This window comes from Pseudophryne corroboree, chromosome 6 (assembly GCF_028390025.1).
Source record: "Pseudophryne corroboree isolate aPseCor3 chromosome 6, aPseCor3.hap2, whole genome shotgun sequence".
Classification (NCBI taxonomy): Eukaryota; Metazoa; Chordata; class Amphibia; order Anura; family Myobatrachidae; genus Pseudophryne; species Pseudophryne corroboree.
Window position 1 is genome coordinate 130,815,883 of NC_086449.1, and position 10,244 is coordinate 130,826,126.

Below are 10,244 nucleotides of genomic sequence, written 5' to 3' on the forward strand. Positions count from 1 at the left end.
TGTGTGTGTGTGTGTATGTGTATATGTGTGTTATATATCTGTGAGGGACTATGGACAGCAACGATACTGGACCGCACTCTTAGGAATTTTCAATGACGTAGACAGCATACAGCATCATATATATATATATATATATATATATACACACACATGTACAGTTCAGATATGTAAGTGGCACTATCAGGACTTAATCTGCAGCAACGGCGGTGCTTACTCTTTTCAAACCGTTTTCAATGTTACAAAAAAACAACCATACATGTTCTTACCTTTATAGGATAACATCCAGTGATCCTCCATGCCGCTATCTCTGCAAACGCCGTCCGCTCCCGATGATGTCAGAGATCACTGGGTGTTATCCTATATAGGTAAGAACATGTATGGTTTTCTCAGGGCTGTTTCTAGACAATTTGGCTCCCAGTGCGAGATTTGAAAATGCGCCCCCCCCCCCCCCCCCCTTTGCTATAAAAAAAAAAACTGCGTCCCCCTCCCCCCATATAGCTATAAAAAGAAAATGCATGCGCTCGCCGAAGGCGCGCGCGCTCCCGACAAGGGTGTGTGGCCTGATTGAAATGGGTGTGGTCTCATTAAAGTGGGCATGGCCTCATCTGATATCATCATGCCCACCACAGGGGGAAAAAAATAAAAATAAAAAGTCCCCATTTTACACATTACAGCAGGCAAGTGTCCCAATTTAAACACAGTGCGGCAGGCAGGCGTCCCCATTTTACACAGCGCGGCAGGCAGGTGTCCCCATTTTACACAGTACGGCAGGCAGGTGCCCCCATTTTACACAGTACGCAGGCAGGTGCCCCCATTTTACAGAGTACGCAGGCAGGTGCCCCCATTTTACACAGTACGCAGGCAGGTGTCCCCATTTTACACAGTACGAAGGCAGGTGCCCCCATTTTACACAGTACGCAGGCAGGTGCCCCATTTTTCACAGTGCGGCAGGCAGGTGCCCCATTTTTCACAGTGCGGCAGGCAGGTGTCCCCATTTTACATAGTGCGGCAGACAGGTATCCCCATTTTACATAGTGCGGCAGACAGGTATCCCCATTTTACATAGTGCAGCAGACAGGTATCCCCATTTTACATAGTGCAGCAGACAGGTATCCCCATTTTACATAGTGCGGCAGGCAGGTGTCCCCATTTTACATAGTGCGGCAGGCAGGTGCACCCATTTTACATAGTGCGGCAGGCAGGTGTCCCCATTTTACACAGTACGGCAGGCAGGTGCCCCCATTTTACACAGTACGGCAGGCAGGTGCCCCCATTTTACATAGTACGGCAGGCAGGTGCCCCCATTTTACATAGTGCGGCAGGCAGGTGTCCCCATTTTACACAGTGCGGCAGGCAGGTGTCCCCATTTTACACAGTGCAGCAGACAGGTGTCCCCATTTTACATAGTGCGGCAGACAAGTATCCCCATTTTATATAGTGCGGCAGGCAGGTATCCCCATTTTATATAGTGCGGCAGACAGGTATCCCCATTTTATATAGTGCGGCAGACAGGTATCCCCATTTTTCACAGTGCGGCATGCAGGTGTCAAGTGGGGGGGAAGGAAGAGGGAGAGAGATTATACTTACATGTTCCCGCTCTTCAGGTCCGGCCGCCTCACGTCCGCCGGCCGCCTCCTCCTTCCACGCTTATCTTCTCTCCTCCCTCTTCCCGAGCGCTCCTGCTCGGGGGGCGGAGTTTCGCGGAATGACGCGTTTGCGTCGTGACGTCACGACGCAAACGCGTCATTCCGCGAAACTCCGCCCCCCGAGCAGGAGCGCTCGGGAAGAGGGAGCAGAGGAGAAAAAGACCCACGAAGTGCCGCGGCGGACGCCCCGTGCGGTTGCACGGCTCGCCCGCCGCTAGAAACGGCACTGCGTTTTCTTGTATCCTTGAAAACGGTTTGAAAATAAACTAAAACATTGGAGTAAGCATCGCCGTCTACTGGATTTATTATGCTGCAAATTAAGTCCCGAGAGTGCCAGCATACCTGAACAGTATTCTAGCTGACTCTGTCGACTTAGGAGGGCACCTGGGCATTTAATTATGTATGGATGCAGTGCAGATTGTCCGGGACTGTGTGTGTGTAGCAGGACGGCACTCATAGACATTGGTGTACCACAGAAAATCTGCACAGGACGCTGTAGCTGTTTGACAACGTTTCAGAGTTACTGTAGACTCTGAAACGTCGACAAACAGCTACAGCGTCCTGTACTGATTTTCTATGGAATACCAGTCTCTATGCGTGCCATTCTGCCTCCATATATATGTGTATGTATCAATGTATATATATATATATATATATATATATTACATATACATGCACGTATACATACACACCCACCAACAGAAACCCCCCTCGCTAAATCCTGCGTTTGCCCCTGACACTGACATGCGGGGGGATGCCCAGCATAGGGCTAGTCCGCCCCGCATGTCAGTGCCGCCCCCCCCACCCCCCCACAGAAGTGCAAAGGCATCGCACAGCTGCGATGCCTTTGCACTTCAAGAGTAGCTCCCGACCAGCGCAGCTTTAGCGTGCTGGTCGGGAGCTACTCATCGCTCCCCTGCCCACAGCGGCTGCGTGTGACGTCCCCCGTTTGGTCCAGCCACGCCTGCGTTGGCCAGATCGTGCCCATGAAACGGCGGCCAAACGCCACCATTCCGCCCCTCCCCCGCCCAGTGACCGCCTCTGTCTTTGGCCGTCTGGCATGCGCCGGCGCACTGTAACACTGGCACATGCCCAGTTCTGACCCGATCGCACTGCTGTGATAAACTGCAGCATGCGATCGGTTCAGAATGACCCCTATTGTGTGTAGAATTATGAGGGGCAAAAATAATTTATTCCATTTTGGAATAGGGCTGTAACATAACAAAATGTGGAAAAAGTGGTGCGCTGTGAATACTTTACGGATGCACTGTATGGTAGTGAAGGAGTCGGGAGATTGTCTTAAGTGCAAATGCCCTAATGCTACTTTCTACCATAACTTGTGGCATTGTCCCAAGGTACAGAGGTTTTGGGGTAAATTGTTCAATATATCAATTCCATTTTTCATTTACAGTGCCAATCTGACCACCTTGCCTTGCAATGTGCAAATTTTTCTTTATGGGATTTGTGGCCATGCAGATCTTCTATTATGCCTCTACTGACTGTTATAGTCACTATTGCAAAAAAGTTTTTTATGCAGTTGGACCTCCCCATCTCCGCCCTTTCTGAGTGCAGTTAAAGCTTTGTTATTGAAGACTTTATATTATGATTGGCAAATGGATTTCCGAGCAGTGGAAACCGGGGTCATATCTTTTTTTATAAAAAATGGGGTGCACTTGTTGACGCCTCCACCCGAGACAATATTTTGAAGGTTTTTGAGACCACTTCTTGGTACCTGTACTGTACTGTACTGTACTTTGTCATGATAATTTATTGTACTGTTCATACCTTTTTTATTATGTTTCTTGCTCTCTAAGTCAAGTACCGTACTTGTGACTGTGCCATATCCGTGCAGCATTCTGGTCCAGTCCTATACACTCCTTCATTTTCCTTCCTCCCCCCTCCTACCCAGCTCTTCTTTTCGTCTTCTTTCCTGTTTTTGTACTTTATTTTTCTGTGGATGTATGGAAGACTCTTGGTACTGGCTACTCTATTTGTTATATCTGACACATGTACCTTTGATTCTTATTCAGTGTTGCAATTTTGATTGTACATTGACTGGTTCGATTGAAGCTTTTGTACTTTTGTATGTCCAGATATACTCTATAAAAAGATTTTTTTTTTTTTAAAGAATAGTGTTTTGTTTCAGACATACCTGGTAAAACAACAGTTAATAAAGGAATCAGTGTCTAAAGAAATGTAAAAAAAATCTTGGCGTTGGATGCCCAGTAATTAAAAAGTCACATAGTAAGTGGTCAAGTCTCATTGTGCCCATTCCAAGACCGGATGGGAGTTTGCGCTTCTGCGATGATTTCCATAAGTTGAATAATATGTTTAAGTTCGATGCCTACCCAATGCCTTGGGTGGATGAACTTATTGAAAGATTAGAACAGCAAGGTATTAAACCACTCTAGACAAAGGGTATTGGCAAGTTTCATTAACAGAATGCCAAAGAAAATATTGCGCTTTTTCTTCACTAGAAGCGTTGTTCCACTTTTCAAAGGATGCTGAATAGAATTCTAAGGCCCCATAGACAGTATGCTGCTGCTTATCTAGATGATGTAGGCATCGATAGTCCTGATTGTCAGTCCCACTTACCCAAGGTACAAGCAGTTTTTTACTCCATCTAGAAGGCAGGATCGACAGTCAACCCAAAAAAAAATGTGTTTAGGGATGGAAGACGTAAAATACCTTGGATATACCACCAGCAGAGGTGTGATAATGCCCAACTTAATTAAACTGAGGCAATACAAAATTGGCCATGACTCCCGATAGGAAGCAAGTGAGAATTTTCTTAAGAATCGCAGGCTACTATAGAAGGTTTATATCCAATTTTCCCACCATTGTTGTCCCACTGTCAGGCCGTACCAAGGGCAAACAGAAAGTTATGGTTAATTGGAATCCTTAAGGAGAAAAGGCTTTTCAGGATTTGAAGGTACTGTAGCACTGTGTACCCAACCAGTTCTGATGACACCTGACCTTAAAAGGGAATTTATGGTGCAAACTGATGTAGCAGATGTATGGATAGGTGTGGTTCTGTTCCAGAACAAAGAGGGCGAATAGCATCTTCTTATTTATTTAAACAGAAAGTTAAATGTACATGAGAGAAGTTATGTCACTGTCGAGAAAGAAGCATTGGTAATCAAGTTGACATTAGAAACTCTCAGGTCCTACTTGCTGGAAAGAGAAGTAAGATGGATCAGCGATTATGCCCCTGTAAAATGGATGTCTGAGATTAAATAGAGCAATGGTAGAATAACGAGGCGGTTTTTGGTACTGCAAAACTTAAAATTTTCAATAGAGCACAGGCCAGGATGCCAACTTGCCAATGCAGATGCTTTATCTTATGTTTTTGTTTGGGGGCTGCAGTTGTTTTACCCCCAGGTTGAAAAAGGGGGGGTTATGTAATGAAAGCACTGGTAAGGTTGTGCACAGGAGACATAGATTACAAAGATATCTGATTTATATTATTTAAAAAGCCAGGAAAATGTCTGCAATTGCAAAACAGACTGGATAGATGTTTTGGGCTTTAGTAAAAGTCGGTTAAAGGGTCCCTGGGGTTGTAGATGGAGAGTGAAGGTGGGCTCCATCCATTAGGCCCATTTTGGGTCTTCAGGTCATCAGCCTGACATAAGGATAATTAGTGCTTGCACCTGTAGAGACCAATAAAGGGGTGTCAGGGCTTTACTCAGTGTTTCTGAGGGAATAGGCAGGGGACCTGTTAAGAGACACAATGATTTTATCACCGTGAGTACTATGTATATATTTATGTTTGTGGTTGGGGCATTAGGTCCTACTACTCTGTGAGAGGGAATATGTTTGTTTAGTTAGTGTCCAGATGGGATAGGAATTTTTATTATGTTTTGTGTATTTGTACTGCACAATAAATCTATCTACGGCTAGATTGCACAGAAATCCTGGACTGGTGTGCTGTTTCCTGGCTGCTGTATTTTTGGAAGGGCCCATTTACCCCAGGAGATGGCACCCCTACCTTGATCTCCTCATACTGAATACACATTTTTTCCATATTCATTTTGATTAGTTTAAAAAAGACATAGACCTACCCTAAAAGAACTCTAAATATAATCTGATTTGGAAGTTTTAAATAAGAAAAAAATCCAAATATGTTGAATATATAGCTACATAAATTAAAAGTAAAAAATAAGATCGAGGTTTTACTATCAAATGTTTCTTGTTTAATTTAATTCAGTAAATCATACACACTGATGGCTACAGTGTTGTAACTGCACACTAGGTAATTCTGTGATAAAGATAACACATATCTATAGGGAATTACTTAAGACATTTTCAGTCCTGGCCCAGAGGAATGCAAAAAAAAAAACCTAGGGTTGATCAATGGCAAATTAGTTATAAAAAAAAAAAAACACAAGAAGACCTAGCAATCACTGAAAGGCTATTTGTTTGTATACATAGTGGGAATGTTATAAATGTGCATTCTCCAACCATACCCAGAGCATATTTTACATACAGATATTACAGTGCAGATTGGTGCTATATATTACAGAAAGTTACAAGTTATATTTAATCAAGTTTATAAACAACAATAATTTGTCTATTATTTTATTTGAATTTGTAAAGTATTCTAACATTTCATATAAAAATCCTTGTATTCCACTCACAGTACAGACAGTCATAAGTCCAAACTTTTGGGGCTTTGTGATTCCGAGGTAATAATTCAACATTTAGGGAATGAAGTGTGCACATGTGTCATGGCCTGGATCAATTGTGGGTTGTGCCCAAATAACAGCAGACACACAAAATACAGCAGACACATCACTGCTTGAGTCTCAAGCTATTTAGTCAAAGAAACAATGTTAAGCAAAAAATTTAATTATTTAAATAATTAAATGCCACATACTGTATATTTTAGAAGGCCCTATTACCATAGGAGTGAGCAGCCAATAAAATGTATCCAAATCTATGAAGCAACTGGTTATCTTTTTATTAGGAGGCAGCATGATTGAACAGTGTGTATGTATTAGGAAATAAAAGCAAGTATCTTTAAATTACGTATCCAGAAAAAAAAAACATATTATTAGCACAGGTGGGGTCCAGCTTGTGGGGATCCCACAGTTTAGGTTTTGTTCACTCCTACTAACCTTGGTAATGGTTTCCTCTCTAGGAATAAGAATTGTCTGGATCTTATGTTTCTCAATAGATTCAAAATGGTAAGCTACAGCTGTTGTAGATTTGTTGATAATTGTGTGGGTCAGCGTGCATGCTTCATGCTTCCCTAGGTCCTTTTGCTTGCAGAATTAACTGTTTCCAAAATTCAGTGTCAGACATTGAATCTCCATGGTTCTGTTCGGAAAAGGCATGGGTATATTAACAAGGTTGTTTTTTTCTGCAGTTCTCCATTACTTCAATACTTAATTACAGTTCTCCATTAATCACATACTGTATTGTTTGTGGAATGGTCATCGCTAATAGGACAATCATTTTATTAGAGAATACGTTATATATTTTACTTTTCAGAGTAAGGTTAGTTTGGGACTTTTAGATATAAAATATGCTATTTATAGGTTGCAACACACATAACTTACTTGTTTGAATGCTTCACATATGTGTCTTTCAATATACTGCATGTAAGCTTTATTCATCATTAAATCTGCTACGTGACAATTAAGTGCTATTAGGTGCAAAATGCATCAGCCTGTAGTGTGGGCTGGAATCCTCTCCATGATTTATCCTGTCCCTGCAATAAATAATTTTTCTTGCAGAACAATAAGGGGTTTGCACAAATATGTTTTGGAAAAAGAGGGGGACCTGGACTGCACATCCTATTGCTAAAGATATTAAGAGGTGCTATCATGCTTAGAGGTAAGTCCTGAATAAATGTATAGAATGTGATAGTATTAGGAATGTTAGGGACCCATGTGATGAAGTCACCTGGCCGCGGTACATGGGCCCGCATATTTGCGCAAATGTGTGCTAAGAACTTCAATTATACTCCATGTGTATTGTAAAGGTTTATTTAAATTATTCTTACTATCAGTGTTCTTAGTGCTAAGAGTGTGCATCTGCATCTCTCATCCTCCAACAAATATGTTTTGAAGCCAGACCAACATCCAATACATCATCTCATCAGAAGAGAAAGTTTAAATGGAAAAAGTGACATTGGCCAGAACAGAAAAACAGAGGTGTCACAGTGGATCCCAGAGTTCTATGTCTGTTCAAGTTGATGTTGGAAGTTATCATGTTGTTGTTTAATAGAAAATGTTTAGAAAATTAACATCAAAATAACAAAGTGAAAATAAAAAGTTGTGAAAGTGTTTTATTAGTTTCAGATTAATCGCTTAAATGTCTAGGTCAGTGGTTCCCAAACTTTTTTGAATCACGGCACCTAGAGAATCAGAATTTTTTTCTCGGCACCCCTAGGCCAAAAGATTCTCATTGAGAAATTTAGCAAGAAATATTCAATTAAGTATATTGTGTTTAAATGTCATTCTTAGGTTCAATTGTGTGGTGAGGGACAAGATTTGCTTCTGTTTATACACATATTTTATGATTGACATCCATCAGCACTGGCTTTGCCTATTACATTGAGCATAAATAATTTGAATTGGTCCCGGACTATCAATGCAAGGCACCCCTGCAAGTGCCCAGGCACACAGTTTGGGAACCACTGGTCTAGGCTTTAGCGACACATTCCCAAACCATCCAGAATAAAAAGTGCTCAACTGTATTGTTAAATGTGATACAGTAACATTATTGTAACTGGCTATGTAATGTAATATATATTTCTATAGTTTGAGCTGAACTGAAATCCGTATCATCATCGCAATTTGCATTCCCTCCTACTCCTTGCAGTTGGCCTTAAGTTTCTAGATGTGATCATTTTATTATGTTCTTTTGAAATATTGTCATTAATGGCGTCACATCAGCACAACAGAACAGAATTTTTTCTAGTCGGTTTTTCCGATTCCCCAGATATATGGTTTCCACTATTCTTCTTCTTTCTCTTTGTCTATATATTAACACTTGTTGGAAACTCAGTTCTTATTCTGTTGATATATTCCAGTTCCTCACTAAACACACCAATGTACTTCTTCTTGTGCAATCTCTCATCTCTTGACATTCTGTACACATCAGTGACCTCTCCGAAGCTGATCAACATCTTTCTCACCAATAATGGAAGGATCTCCATTGCAGAGTGTACTGTACAACTTTTCTTTTTTATTGCATTTTGGAACACCGAATACTTCCTGCTAACTGTGATGTCTTACGACCGCTATGTGGCCATTTGCAAGCCGTTACATTATACTATGATCATGAACTGGAGAGTGTGTAAAATTGCTGCTACAGGAACCTGGCTGGGTGGAATGTTGGGCTCAGTCTCTCCTACCTCAGTCACCTCCATGGCTACTTACCATTCATCTGTAAATCTTAATCATTTCTTCTGTGATATCAAAGCACTTGAAATGGTTGCAGTTGTCGGTGTTAGTATACACACTGTCATTCTTATGCATGGTCTTTTATGTGTAATGACTTCTTTCATATTAACCCTAATTTCATATGTCTACATAGCAGCCACCATATGTAAGATCAGATCCAATAGGGGAAAATACAAAGCATTCTCCACATGTGCCTCTCACTTAACTGTTGTTAGTAGTTTCTATATTTTAATATTTAGCCTGTACTTTCAACCCAAATCAACTATTATGCCAAAGCACGGTAAGGTACTAACCGTATTTTTTGTGTACATCATCCCTTTGCTAAATCCTGTAGTGTATAGTTTCCGGAATAAGGATGTGAAGGAAGCACTGACAAGAGTGCTTAGAAACAAAATGCACACTCATCAGAAGAGAAAGTTTAAATGGAAAAAGTGACACTGGCCAGAACAGAAAAACAGAGGTGTCACAGTGGATCCCAGAGTTCTATGTCTGTTCAAGATGATGTTGGAAGTTATCATGTTGTTGTTTAATAGGAAATGTTTAGAAAATTAACATCAAAATAACAAAGTGAAAATAAAAAGTTGTGAAAGTGTTTTATTAGTTTCAGATTAATCGCTTAAATGTCTAGGTCAGTATTATATACTACGGGTATTATATTATACATTATATACAACGGAGGTCATATCCAAAGATGGAGGAGGAAGGGGGCTGCCGCTGGTCGTGCTGTACAATGTAGTTTACAGATGTCGTGACCGACGCATGCGCAGTAGTGGTAACAGTACTCCGATGCTGCGTACTAGGATCACTCATGAAAGCAGGAGGTGTGACGCTTCCTGACGCAATAACATATGATAGCAACTGCTCCTGCTTCCATGTAAGCTGCAGTGGTAGCAACTCCATCCACATCTGAGTCAGGCCCAATATTTGCAATATAGCCCATTTTTAAGCTACTGTACAGTATAAATACCAGTGTAAACCCCCAGAAGGTATTGGGGATTTACAACTTGAATGGCGGTGTACAGTATGCCATTGTGAATATAAAGGTGCATATCTAATGGGTTGCGTTAGGGTGACCAGTGTTTGAGTTCCCAGCGGTCACCATACCGACGCCAGGATCGCGGGCTTTAGAATGCCATGCCTGGGGGGCGAGCACAACGAAGCCCCTTGCGGGCTCGCTGCACTCACC

General features: G+C 41.7%; 1 long non-coding RNA gene across 1 annotated transcript in view; it reads left to right on the top strand.

Moving 5' to 3' along the window:
- Positions 1-9,644, top strand: part of LOC134935040 (uncharacterized) — an 85,440-nt gene extending 75,796 nt beyond the window's left edge. The window contains exons 2-3 of the long non-coding RNA XR_010179858.1: positions 7,385-7,484; positions 9,393-9,644. This is a non-coding gene — a long non-coding RNA (uncharacterized LOC134935040). The remainder of the gene's footprint in view (positions 1-7,384; positions 7,485-9,392) is intronic.
- Positions 9,645-10,244: the final 600 nt, after the last annotated feature.